The 13,043-nt window shown below is 44.8% G+C and overlaps 1 long non-coding RNA gene across 50 annotated transcripts in view; it reads right to left on the bottom strand.

The window, feature by feature from the left end:
- The window catches only part of LOC307185334, a 3,778,167-nt gene that overhangs the window by 1,143,599 nt on the left and 2,621,525 nt on the right, over nucleotides 1–13,043 (bottom strand). Inside the window, exon 9 of one of the 50 annotated variants that reach the window (XR_013827985.1) lies at nucleotides 10,449–10,538. The exons of the other annotated variants lie outside the window; for them this stretch is intronic. This is a non-coding gene — a long non-coding RNA (uncharacterized lncRNA). The remainder of the gene's footprint in view (nucleotides 1–10,448; nucleotides 10,539–13,043) is intronic. 50 annotated transcript variants of the gene reach the window in all.

Here is a 13,043-nt window from a genome sequence, read left to right as displayed (position 1 = left end):
TTCCTGAATATATTCAGGAAAAAACGCATACGCCCTTTTTGGCCAACCAAGCAAGCTTGCAAAGGAAATCTGCACTACAATGAAGTCTCACTTCCCCTCGGTCAAAAGGGCCATCAGAATAAAGTGTAAAATCCAGAAAGGCAGGACAGGCCATGGAGAACTGGGAGCCTTGTTATGCTGATGGGCGGGATGTAAATTGCCAACAGACACTCGGGAGAAGTGTATGGTGTTTCCTGAAACATCTAAAAAACAAAGCAACAGAGCCTAGGGCACTTCCACTTATGGTCCTATAGCTTAGGGAAATTAATATCAAAAAGACACAGCAACCCCAAAATTTGGGACGGCTCTTTTTACAGGAATCTCTTCTACGGCACAAGTTAAATATCCCAGAGAGCAAATAATGGATAAAGAAGTTGCGGTACTTCTGTACAACAGAATACCACTCAGCAATGAAATCTATGTCACCAGGCCCGTACCAGCATAATGAGTGGATTGAGGCACGATGATTCTAAGTGAAATAAGTCACACAGAAAAAGAAACATCATAAGGTATCACTAATACACGGAATGTGAACTTGGCTACACATGAACTGAATTACAAAACAGAACAGGGTCTCAAGTTTAGAAAACCAACTTATGCCTGCTTAAGGGGGAAGGTGAGTTGGGGTGCTGCATAAAAGCAGAGTTTGAAATTAGCACAGATACCGTTCCATAAGCCAAATATGTAATAGACAAGAGCTACCCCTTGCTCAACGAAATGGATTCAACAATGAGGTATCACCTCACACCTGGTAGAATAGGCATCATTGAAAATCTACAAACAAAAAATGCTGGAAAGGGTGTGGAGAAAAGGAACCCTCTTCCACTATTGTTGGGAATATAAATTGATACAGTCATTATGGAGAACAATATGGAATTTCTTAAGAAACTAACAATAGAATTACCATATGATACAGCAATCCCAGTACTGGACATATACCCAGACAAAACCATAAATCAAGAAGAGTCATTCACCGCAATGTTCATTGCATCACTATTTACAATATCGAGGTAATGGAAGCAACCTAAATGCCCACAGACAGACGAATGCATAAAGCTGTGGTACATATATAAAATGGAATATTACTAAGCCATGAAAAGGAATGAAATTGGGTCATTTGTAGAGACGTCGATGGATCTAGAGACTGTCATACAGAGTGAAGTAAGTCAGAAAGAGAAAAACAAATCTTGTATATTCATGCATATATGTGGAACCTAGAAAAACTGTACAGATTAACCATTTTGCAAGGCATAAATAGAGCAACAGATGTAGACAACAAACGTATGGACAACAAGGGGGGAAAGCTGTTGGGGGGGTGGTGGTGGGAGGAGTTGAGAGACTGGGATTGGCATGTATACATTTATATGTATAAAATAGATACCCAATAAGAACCTGCTGTATAAAAATATAAAATAAAATTCAAAATTAAAAAGAAGTAAAATTTAAAAAATAAAACAGAAAAAACAATTATTCCCTGCACATACATGTATTTATATGAATAAATTATTTCCATGCTTATATCTGTAAATACAAAAAAGAGGAATAAAATCTACCTTGAACCAAAAACGAAAAAGAGAAAAAAAACACAGAACCCACCAGTTACACAGAGGAAAACCGTATCAGGGCACTTGCTCCAGTTGTAAACAATTCTGAAGTTGGTCAGTGGTGGGGAATCGTCTCCCATTCAGCCAGCAGCCCCCACGCAACAAGCGTCCTCATTGCAAAGCTGGGGCACCGTGCCGAGGCATCTGTGAGTAAGCGTGAGCTGAGCCCCAGGCCAGTTGCTGCTGAACTATTCCCACCCGTCCCAGGTAAAACACCTGAATATATACAAGGACTTGAAAGCCTAGAGGAAGGGCCATAGAGCCACACGAGTGACAGCATGCCGGCCGACTTGGTGCCTGCAGGCCAGCCAGGATGGTCCTGGCCCTGGGTGCTCTTCTGGAAGATTTCCATTTCCCTGCCTGAGATACCCGTCCTGTCCCTGCCCCCACTGCTTTTTTCCTTCCTCACCTCTGCCCAGGGAGAAATTCCAGCAGCAGGTATGGGTGACACACCCTCTTCTTTAGCAGGTGGCAGCCTGGCAACTGCTGCAGAAAGTCCAGCAGAGCCCCACTCACACTGGGCCACCCACAAAGCCGTGGCCTCTCACTCCCTCCCACCAGCCCAGCCCCGAGACTGCTGACAGGGCAGAGAAAATGGCGTCAGGCACGGCTGCAGGGGCTCTTGCTGCCTGGAGTGGTATTTATATTGATCTCAACCCAGGCACACCTGGGGAGGGCTGGCCGGCACGGTAAGGCTGCCCAGGTCAGCCAATCATCACCCCTCAGGGGCTCACAGTTGCAGAAAATGGAACTTGCTGAACCGGCCAGGTCCAAGGAACAGGTGTGGGCTCCTGAGAGTCAGGATAGACAAGGGGCTGCAGCTTTGGCTTGTTTTCTAATCATTTTGTCTGGCCCATGAGTGGGAGACAACTTCAAGAAAACCCTCTCCTAATGAGAGGAACCCAGGAGTCAGGGAGAGGAGGGGTGGGTGGTGGTTGGAGACAGAGGCCTGGTGCCCCGGGTGCAGTGGAAGTCTCTGGAAGACCAGGTGGAGGGAGGCCTCACGGAGTGATGCCCAGGGTCACAGACCTGTCGCAGCTGCTGTTTGTTAGTTCAAGTCCTGCTCTGAGGTGCTCTGTGTCAGCTCTGAGCGACAGGTGAGCTGGGGGTGCTCTGCAATGAGGGCTATGTGCACGGTTCCTGTGTGCCCAGCCCTGCCACGGTACCTGCAAGGGTAGCTCTGTATCCTGGGAGGGGCCTGACCACGAGAGCCCCGTGGGCTGGGGTGGGGGTGGGATACCTGCCCAGGTGAGCTCCATATTCTGGGATTGGTCTGACCACGAGAGCCCCATGGGCTGCTGGGGACCTGGTAAAGGATGTCAGGACAGTCAGTGAAGCCACCGAGGATATACCTCCAGTTGCTCCTAATTCCTACACCCTGCTGGTCATTCTACCAACCACCAGGACATGGTATTCTGTATTAGTCTTCAATGATGCCTTCTTTTGTATTCCATTAGTCCCAGAGTCACAAGAAATTTTGGCTTGTGAGTGGCAGGACTCAACATACAACTAAAACAATACTTCCGGGCCGTCTGGCCCCAAGGGTGCAAAAATTCCCACACCATCTTTGGGGAAAGCTTAGCTAAAGACCTAAAAGTTCTACCTCTGGAAAAGGAAACCCTCCTTCAATATGCAGACGACATTCTGATCACCAGCCCTACTAAGGAGGCCTCTGAACTACCAAGCCAATAAAGGATAGAAGTTGTCCAAGAAAAAGCTCAAATATCACAGACTGCGGTGACCTGCCTGGGCTTCATTCTCACAGAAGGTCAGAGAAGCCCATCCCAGGAAAGGGAAGAAACCATTTTCAGCCTTACCCCTTTCTAAAACTAGAAGACAGCTTAGGGGTTCCTGGGGAGGCCAGGGTTTGCTGCTTCTGGATCCCTAGCTACAGTCTACTAGCTGGGCCTCTATATGAAACACTGAAAGGAAAAGATGATGATCCTTTTGAATAGAATCCAGAAGTGGCCTTTCAAGAATGGAAAGAGCAGTCAATTCAGACCCTTGCCCTGGAACTCCCTAATTTAGCTAAACCCTTTGACCTTTACATTCCCGGTGAAAGGTGAATCGCCATTGGAGAATTAGTGCAAAAACTGGGACCACTTGAAATGGAACAATGCAAGAATGCCATCCAGGTAGGATAAACTACGGTCACTAAGGGGCTTGGCCCACTGCCACATCTGGCCAAGATACTGGCGGTATCTAAAAACCTGGAAATCAGCAGCCCAAAAGGCCACCTCCCTCCTAAGGGAAAAGGACCCCACGTGGTGATCCTAACCACCAACCATGCCCTGAAGTTGCAGGGTTCGCTCCGTGGGCACACCGACCTCGAGTGAGGAGGCCCTCCAACTCCAACATCCAGAGAGATAACCGGGGGCAACAGGGCACCATGACGACTCGTGTGAACATCACTTGACCTGGAGTTTCTCTCATAAAACAACAAGAGTGTGTCCCAAAAGAGTAGACTACTGCTTGCAGGACTTACTGCACCCAGAGGGGAGCTAATAATCTTGGCGGGGGAACAGTATACCACACTGTCACCATAGAAAAGCCTACAGACACCGTGATGATGGTGGCCAATAAGACCGGCTGGACTCCTGTTTACTTCAAAAGGCTGTTGACTCAGTAGCCATCATGGTCCTTGGTCACCACTGACCCTGGACTGTCTGGGAGTTGAGCGGGCAGGGCTCTGACACCTGGTGCTGTTTGTACGTTAATTCAGGGGCCTAACTGAAGAAAGCGCAGACTACTGGTCAGAGCATCTAGGCTGGCAGAGACGGTCAGCCTAAGGTGGCCGAACAAATGTGGGGCGGGGTGAAACCGGCCCCCACAGCGTCTCTGCACATCTCTTTCCTGGACCCTTAAAGGTCATTAGAATCTATAACACTTCCAATGCTGGTGCTCAGGTGGACGAGCAGGGAGGCAGGGGTCCTGGGGACAATCAACGTCACCGGGAGGCTGCTGGGGAGAAGCTCTGACCCTCGCCCCAGGGTATGAGGGCTCCCAACTCAGCACTCAGCAGTTACAGAAGAAGGGTCTGCACCCTCAGCACTCCAAGAATGAGGAACGGGACAAAAGGCAGAGGAGGGGTTTGTCCCCAGCAAAGCCCATTAAAAATCCCTGGGAGATAAAAGTAGAATCTGGGCAATAAAGTCAAGTCTAACCTTTTTTATCCTTTGTGCTTTGTCTAATTTCACGTGCTCCTAGGGTCCCGCATGCAGAGGTTCCACACCCGGCACTTCAGACCAGATTTCCTAGTGCAGAATGGCTGGGTCGACACCTCAGCTCCTGGGGCCCAGTGCAGACTCCACGATATAGAGCCTGAGCTACAGCCAACCCGGCCCTCGAGAGCTCCGCCGCCTCCCTCCCTCCCACTGACTCTGACAGGATCTCTACACAGCAGCCCAGCCCACAGCCCACGGGGTAGTGCATGCTCTCACCTCTCCATTCTCTGATCAAAATATAAAGTTTCCTTTGCTTGTGAACCAAACTCAGTCTCGATCTGTTGGCCCCAATGACACTGGGCAGGGGGACACTTGTTGGGGTCCACTCTGGAGGATCAGTAACAGAAATTGAGACTATTGTAACCTCAATGAACAGATGTGTGAGCCAAACTGTAGTTAACATAGAACAGTGTATAAGGCTCGGGTAAAATAAGATGTTTTTAACACTTCCATTTGATATTTCCATCACTTTTTATAAGCAAGTTCAGTGAAAAGGTTTGTCTTATTTGTCAGGTCAATATTAGAGAAACGAAGTGATTTCTTTCCAAGGATGTACATCTAATAATCTTGGTTAAACCTTCAATCTTGTTTTAAATGCTTTTCCATTGAAAATGATACCTCTCTTTCAGCTCCCCCATTTCTGAGAAGTATAAAATCTTATAATTTATTATTACCAAAGGGGAAAGGTGGGAGGAGGGATAAATTAACAGTTTGGAATGAACACATACACACTGCTATGTATAAAATAGATCATCAACAAGGAACTACTGTATAGCACAGGGAACTACACTCAACATTTTGCAATAACCTATAAGGGGAAATAATCTGAAAAAGAATAGATATTTTTATTGACATCATCTATCAATGACAGTTAAAGTGTAGCCTAAGGGAAGCTGGTGGTGAGTGCTTCTGACCCTGAAGACTTCAATCATCTAAAGTTTGGACTCTGCCTACTTCCCAAGGCCCTTAATGAACATATGTGTAGCCGTAGCTTAAAAAATTCCCCAGTTTGGGTTTCGGGGAGACACTGATTTTGAAAAAGCCCTGGTGTTCTCCTTACATGAATGGGACTCTTCCTACTGCTAAAACATGTCTGTCACACCCAGAGGATGGTATACCGTCTGATCGGGAAGAGTTTGGAAAAGGCATCTCATCTCCTCATCTCCTGGTGCTCGGGTTCACCCCTCCAGCGTCTTTACTAACAGTCTCCCCACTTGGAGATGTCAGCACTGTCAACATCCTGTTGCGTACAGTTTGGAATTTGTCCAGAGGATGAAGCGGAAGGATGAGGAACAATGAGAGACAAGTCCTAGGTGTTCAGACAGGCACATGTCACTCTAATTTCCAATCAGGAAGACGAATTGACCAAAGGCTAGGGTTGCCCATGGAAACAGTATAGGGCTTGAGGAAATCCCGCTGCTTTGTGGCCAGTTCCCATAAACACGAGTTGAACAATGGAACTCAGGGGCAGTAAAATTCACAAAACTGCAGAGTTGAAAATATCCATCACTGAAAAATGTCTTGAGGAAAGTCAGAGAAAAGGACTTGTAAGCAAGGGAGAATGGCAGGAAAGGGATTTGAGGAGGTAGAAAGGACTCGCCATTAAGCACAAGAAAAGGAGCTGAACATTGCCAACATTGCAGTTGGCCAAAAAGGGTGTATGCGTTCTTTTCTGTATATATTCAAGAAAAGGGCATACACTTTTTTAGCCAACCAAACAGGTGGGCACTGGAAGTCAATACTACAAAAGATATCACTTCGCATCAGTCAGAAGAGCCATCCTCATAAAGCGTAAACAACAGAAATGCAGGACAGGGCAACGAGAAGAGGGAGCCCTGTGAGACTTATAGTGGAAATGTATATTGCCAACGGCCATTCTGGAGAAGTGTATTGTGTTTACTAAAGCATCTAAAAAATGAGCTACAGAGCATAGGGCACTTACACTCATGGGCGTATATCTTGGGAAAAACAAAAATCGAGAGGACACAGGCACCCCAATGTTTACCCCCTCTCTGTTTAAAAGATCCTCGACTAGGATATAACTTAAATGTCTCTGGAGGGAAAAAATGGATAGAGATGTGGTACTTAGGTAGAGTGGAATATTATTCAGCCTGGAAATCAATGAAATATGGCCAGTTGTAACAACTCCGGAGGAGTTACGTATGATCATTCTAAGTGACAGAATTCAAAAAGAAAAAGACACATATCATAAGATATCACTTAAAGGTGGAATCCAAAATGGCTACACATGAAATAAATTACAAAACAAAAACATAGTCAAATATGTAGAAAACACGCATAAGGCTGCTAAACGGGAAAGGTGGGGAGGGGTGAGGCATCATCCAGGAGGTTGAAATTAGCAAAGATACCATTCCAAATACCAAACTGATAATCAACAAGGCCTACACGGTAGCTAAAAGAACTGCACTCAGCACACTCAAGTCACCGGAAAAGAATATATACGACTGGTAAGAATCTGAAAAAGAATTTATTGATGTCTCTCTGTACGCGAATCAAGTGGATGTACAGCAGCAAGAAACAGAGCTTTGAAAATCAGCTGTAACCAATATAGTAATAAATTGAAAAAAATAAACGACAGAGAGACAGAGAAAACCTCTTACAACTTTTCCTCAGGGACGGTGATGCAACATGGATTGAACACATCTAGACCCACAGCAGGATGAGACATAAGGCTGGAAACTGTTTGCGCTAAGAGAAATGTGAGGTTGGGTGAGGAAATGCACGCCCTTTAAAGTAATACTACCTGGTACCCATTCAATGGGTCCCAAATCTGCAGGTTCAAGGGATCTTCCTACAGCTAAAACATGCATGGAAAACCCAGAGGACTGTACACCATGTGATCGGGAGATGTGTCTAAAATGCACCTCATTTATCCTCTCCTGGTGCTCCTGTTCACCATTCCAGCCACGCTACTTAGAATCTCCCCACTTGGAGAATCAGCACATTTAAACTTCTGTTTCACACATTTTGCAAATTGTGAGGAGGATGAACGGGAAGAGGGGGAACCAATGAGAGAAGAGTTGTAGGGGTTTGGACGGGCACATATCACTCTAATTTCCCATTAAGAATAAGAATTAAAGAAAGGCTCAGCCTGCCTCGCCGGAGCCAAAATAGGGCCTGAAGCAATCCTGCGGGTTTGAGGCCAGCTCACAAAAGAGCAACTTAAAAAATGGAGCTCAGGGTCACTGCAATTCACAAACCTGCAGAGTTATAAATGAAAACTAACGTCCAAAAATATGTTGAGGTAAGGCAAAGAAGAGGATCTGAATGCAAGACAGAATTGCAAGAAACAGATTTCAAGAGATAGATTGGACTCGTCTTTAACGCACATGAAAAGCGGCAGAATTTCGACAATGATGCAGTTGGCCCAAAAGGGCGTATGCGTTTTTTCCTGATTATATCCAGGAAAAAACGCATACGCACTTTATGGGCAACGAAGCAAGCAAGCAATGCAAATGTGCACAACAAAGAAGTCTCACTTCCCACCGGTCAAAAGGGCCATCCTAAAAAATTGTAAAAACCAGAAATGCAGGACAGGCCATGGAGAACAGGGAGCCTTTATACGCTGATGGGCAGTGTGTGAACTGCCGAGAGCCACTCTGGAGAAGTGTATGGTGGTTCCTAAATCATCTAAAAAACAGAGCTACAGAGCATAGGACACTTCCAATCATGGGAGTATATCTAGGGAAGTCTAAAAATCAACAAGACACAAGCACACCACAGTTTAGGGCTACTCTGTTTACAAGAACCTCAACTTCAGTACACCTTAAATATCCCAGGAAAGAGAACAATGGATAAAGAAGATGTGGTACTTATGTACAATGGAATATCTCTTCACCATGAAATCAATGTAATAAGGCTAGTAGAAGGATAAAGAGTGGATTTAGGTCCGATAATACTACTTGAAATAAGTCAAACAGAAAAAGAAACATATCATAAGATATCACTTATAGAGGGAGGGTAAATATGGCTGCACAAGAAATGAATTACAGAACAGAACAGTGTCTCACATTTAGAAAACACACTTATGTCAGCTTAAGGGGAAAGGAGAGGTGGGGTGATGCATAAAACCAGAGTTTGAAATTAGCACAGATACCGTTCAATAAACCAAATAGGTATTAGACAAGATCTACACCTTGCTCAATGAACTGGCCTCAACACACCCTATACACCGCAGAGAAATATATCTGAGGAATAAGAATCTTAAAACCCATGTATTGATATATCTCCATAAGGGATTCAAGTGTGTGCAGAGCGGCACAAACACAGCAGTGAAAATGAGCTAAACCCCATTATAGAAATAAATTTTAAAAACAAAACGCTGAAACAATGAAAGAGAGAAAAATTCTTACAAAATTCGCTCAGGGGCTGTGATGCAACCTGGATTGACCACATATAAACCCACAGCTGGATAAGACATAAGGCTGGACACTTGGGGCTGACAGGATTGGTGAGCTTTGGTGAGCAACTGCCGAAAGTTTAATGCAATACTTCATGCTACTCAGTCCAAGGGTCCCAACACTCCAGGTTGAAGGGAATCTTCCTACAGCTAAACCATGCTTGGGAAACCCAACGACTGGTATACCATATGATTGGGAAAGGTTTCTAAAATGCACCTCATTTTTCCTCTCCTGGGGCTCCGGATCGACTTTCCAGCCGCTTTACTAACAACATCCCCACATGGAGTCAATGCCTTTAAGTTCTGGTATCGCACAGTCTGCAGTTAGTGCAGAGGATGAATGGGAATAGGAGGAACCAGTGAGAAACCAGCTGTAGCGGTTTCAATGGGCACATGTCACTCTAATATCACATCAGTAAGAAGAAGTAACCAAAGGCACAGCAAGGTGCCCCAGAAGAAAAATAGGGCTTCAAGGAATCCTGTGGTTACGGGGCAAGACCACAAAAATAAGAGCTAAAAAATGGAGCTAAGGGCCACTGCAATTCAAAAACCTGCAGAGTTATAAAGGCCAACTATTTTCAAAAAATATATTGAGGTAAGGCTATGAAGAGGCATTGGAAGCAAGGCAGAATTGCAGGAAACCGATTTCAGGAGGTAGACAGGAATTGCATTGAAAACATATGAAGAGAGTCAGAACCTCGACAATGATGCACTTGGCCAAAAAGGGCGTATGCGTTTTTTCCTGAATATATTCAGGAAAAAACGCATACGCCCTTTTTGGCCATCCAAGCAAACTTGCAAAGGAAATCTGCACTACAATGAAGTCTCACTTCCACCTGGTCAAAAGGGCCATCTGAAAAAAGTGTAGAATCCATAAAGGCACGACAGGCCATGGAGAACTGGGAGCCTTCTTATGCTGATGGGCGGGATGTAAATTGCCAACAGCCACTCTGGAGAAGTGTATGGTGTTTCCTGAAACATCTAAAAAACAAAGCAACAGAGCCTAGGGCACTTCCACTTATGGTCCTATAGCTTAGGGAAATTAAAATCAAAAAGACACAGCCACCCCAAAGTTTGGGACGCCTCTGTTTACAAGAACCTCGTTTACGGTACAAGTTCAATATCGCAGAAAGTGAAAAATGGATAAAGAAGTTGTGGTACTTACGTACAATGCAATATCACTCAGCAATGAAATCTATGTGATCAGGCCCGTAGCAGCATAATGAGTGGATTCCGGTATGATGATTCGAACTGAAATAAGTCACACAGAAAAGAAACATCATAAGGTATCACTAATACACAGAATGTGAACTTGGCTACACATAAACTGAATTACAAAACAGAACAAGGTCTCAAGTTTAGAAAACCAAATTATGCTTTCTTAAGGGGGAAGGTGAGTTGGGGTGCTGCATAAAACCAGAGTTTGAAATTAGCACAGATAAAGTTCCTTAAGCCAAATATGGAATAGACAAGAGCTACTCCTTGCTCAACGAAATGGACTCAACACCCCATATTAAACGCCTAAGAATATACCTGACTAGTAAGAATCTTAAAACGTATGGATGGCTATGTCTGAAAAAGAATCAAGCGTGTGTACAGGGGCATAAACACAGCTGTGACAGGATTGGAGAGGTTCAGCGAGCAAACGAAGACCCTTTGAAGTCATATTGCATGGTACCCATTCCACGGGTCTCAACTCTCCAGGTTTAAGGTATTCTTCCTTCAGCTAAAACATGCATGTGGAACCCAGAGTATGATCAACCGTGTGAACAGGAGACGTGTTCAAATATGTCTCAGTTTTCCTCCCCTGGTACTCGGGTTCAACATTCCAGACGCTTTACTAACACTCTCCCCACTTGGATAGTCAGTGCCTTTAAACTCTTGTTTGACCCAGTTTGTAATTTCTTCGGAAGATGAATAGGATTAGCGAGAACAAATGAGAGACGAGCTGGAGGTGTCTGGACGGGCAAATTTAACTGTCATTTCCCACCAGGAAGAGGAAATAACAAAAGGCTCAGCATGCCATGCCGGAACAAGATTACGGCCTGAAGCCATCTTGCAGTGTTGCGGCCAGCTCACAAGAAAGCGAGTTGAAGAAAGGAGCTCAGGGGCACTGTAATTCACAAACCTGCAGAGTTATAAATGACAGCTATCGTCCAAAAATATACTGAGGTAAGGCTGCCAAGAGGACTTGAAAGCGGGGCAGAATTGCAGGAAACCGATTTCAGGAGGTAGACTGGAATTGCATTGAAAGCATAGGAAAAGAGGCAGAACGTCCACAATGATGCACTTGGCAAAAAAGGGCGTATGCGTTTTTTCCTGAATATATTCAGGAAAAAACGCATACGCCCTTTTTGGCCAACCAAGCAAGCTTGCAAAGGAAATCTGCACTACAATGAAGTCTCACTTCCCCCTGGTCAAAAGGGCCATCTGAAAAAAGTGTAAAATCCAGAAAGGCAGGACAGGCCATGGAGAACTGGGAGCCTTGTTATGCTGATGGGCGGGATGTAAATTGCCAACAGACACTCGGGAGAAGTGTATGGTGTTTCCTGAAACATCTAAAAAACAAAGCAACAGAGCCTAGGGTACTTCCACTTATGGTCCTATAGCTTAGGGAAATTAAAATCAAAAAGACACAGCCACCCCAAAGTTTGGAAAGGCTCTGTTTACAAGAACCTCGTTTACAGTACAAGTTCAACATCGCAGAAAGTGAAAAATGGATAAAGAAGTTGTGGTATTTACTTACAAAGCAATATCACTCAGCAATGAAATCTGTGTCATCAGGCCCTTAGCAGCACAGTGAGTAGATTCAGGTATGATGATTCTAACTGAAATAAGTCACACAGAAAAAGAAACATCATAAGATATCAGTAATACACGGAATGTAAACTTGGCTACACAGGAACTGAATTACAGAACAGAACAGGGTCTCAAATTTAGAAAACCAACTTATTCTTGCTTAAGGGTAAAGGTGAGTTGGGGTGTTGCATAAAACCAGAGATTGAAATGAGCACAGATAAAGTTCCTTAAGTCAAATATGGAATAGACAAGAGCTACTCCTTGCTCAACGAAATGGACTCAACACCCCATATTAAACGCCTAAGAATGTACCTGACTAGTAAGTATCTTAAAACCTATGGATTGCTATGTCTCCGAAAGAGAATCAAGCATGTGTACAGGGGCATAAACGCAGCAGTGATAGGATTGGAGAGGTTCGGTGAGCAAATGAAGACCCTTTGAAGTCATATTGCATGGTACCCATTCCACGGGTTTCAACTACCCAGGTTTAAGGTATTCTTCCTTCAGCTAAAACATGCATGTGGAACCCAAGTATGATCAACCATGTGATCGGGAGACGTGTTCAAATATGTCTCAGTTTTCCTCCCCTGGTACTCGGGTGCAACATTCCAGACGCTTTACTAACACTCTCCCCACTTGGAGAGTCAGCGCCTTTAACCTCATGTTTGGCCCAGTTTGCAATTTCTGCGGAAGATGAACAGGAATAGCGAGAACCAATGAGAGGCTAGCTGGAGGTGTCTGGACGGGCAAATTTAACTCTCATTTCCCACCAGGAAGAGGAATTAACCAAAGGCTCAGCGTGAAATGCCAGAACCAGATTAGGGCCTGAAGACATCCTGCGGTGTTGCGGCCAGGTCACAAGAAAGCGAGTTGAAGAAAGGAGCTCAGGGGCACTGTAATTCACAAACCTGCAGAGTTATAAATGACAGCTATCGTCCAAAAATAGACTGAAGTAAG

This window comes from Stenella coeruleoalba (assembly GCF_951394435.1).
Source record: "Stenella coeruleoalba genome assembly, chromosome: 4".
Classification (NCBI taxonomy): domain Eukaryota; kingdom Metazoa; phylum Chordata; class Mammalia; order Artiodactyla; family Delphinidae; genus Stenella; species Stenella coeruleoalba.
Note: the sequence above shows the minus strand (reverse complement) of the source record. Positions and strands in the feature narration are given on the sequence as shown.